Consider the following 1,153-nt stretch of genomic DNA (forward strand, 5'->3'; position numbering starts at 1 on the left):
CAACTTTAATTGAAAAACCAAAGGCAGTATTACCTAAGCACAGACTTTTTAGACTGAAGTTATCGAAGAAACTCTAGATTGGTCAAATTACCAGTCAAATGGATACCAGTAAAGTCACAAGTATTGAACAGAGTTAATTGATCAAAAAGGTAAGCTCTTGCCAAAGGTATGTGTCAGTACTACAGCTCGTTCTTTTGCGTGGCACCTGGGAGGCAGTAGGCTCCTTTAGGATGAAGCTGAGCATTTCTTTTCCAGCTAATGGCTGTGAGAAACTCTTTGAAATGGATAGTGAATGCACACTTTGTACCTTTTATGAGAAACATATGGCCACAAAAGTTGCTACTGGTGCTCTGGGTGAAGAATGGAAGGGTTACATAGTCCAAATCAATGGTGGCAATAACAAGTCTTCCCCATGAACCTGGTTGTCTAGACCCATGACTGTGTCTACCTGCTGCTGAGTAAGGGGCATTCCTTACCAAGGAGGACTGGAGAAAAAAGTGCAAATGTGTTTGAGGTTATATTGTGGATGCCAATCTCAGTGTTCTCAACTTGGTCATTGTGAAAGAGAAGGATATTCCTGAACTCACTGATACTACTGTGGTTCAACACCTGGGCCCCCAAAGAGCTAGCAGAATCTGCAAACTTTTCAATTCCTGTAAAGCAGATGATGTCTCCCAAGCACTTTGTGAGAAAGCCCCTAAACAAAGAAGATAAGAAACTGAGAACCAAAGCACAGAAAATTCAGCATCCTATTACTTCCCCCTGTCCTCCAGCACAAACACTGGTGTGTTACTCTGAGGAAACAATGTACCAAGAAAAATAAGGAAGACGTTGCAGAACATGTTAAACTTTTGGCCAAGAGAATGAAGACCAAAGAAAACTCCAGGAACAGATTGCCAAGAGATGGAGGCTGTCCTCTCTGAGAGCTCTGTCTCTAATCTGAGTTCAAATATTAGACTTTCTAAGTGTAACAAATAAGATTAGACACCAAAAAAAGAAAACAAAGGCTGCAACTTCATGAAGATAGATAGGTAGATAGACAGATGATGGATAGATAGTAACATTTGCATCTATAATGTATGTAGAGTAAGTATTTGAAGCAATACTGAACGGTGGAGGGATGAGCTTATTTTCTCTAAAACATGCTTCCTAG

The 1,153-nt window shown here is 40.4% G+C and overlaps 1 pseudogene; it reads left to right on the plus strand.

The window, feature by feature from the left end:
* Positions 1–230: 230 nt before the first annotated feature.
* LOC122894511 lies at positions 231–943 on the plus strand (annotated as a pseudogene).
* Positions 944–1,153: the final 210 nt, after the last annotated feature.

This window comes from Neovison vison, chromosome 13 (genome assembly GCF_020171115.1).
Source record: "Neovison vison isolate M4711 chromosome 13, ASM_NN_V1, whole genome shotgun sequence".
NCBI classification, from domain to species: domain Eukaryota; kingdom Metazoa; phylum Chordata; class Mammalia; order Carnivora; family Mustelidae; genus Neogale; species Neogale vison.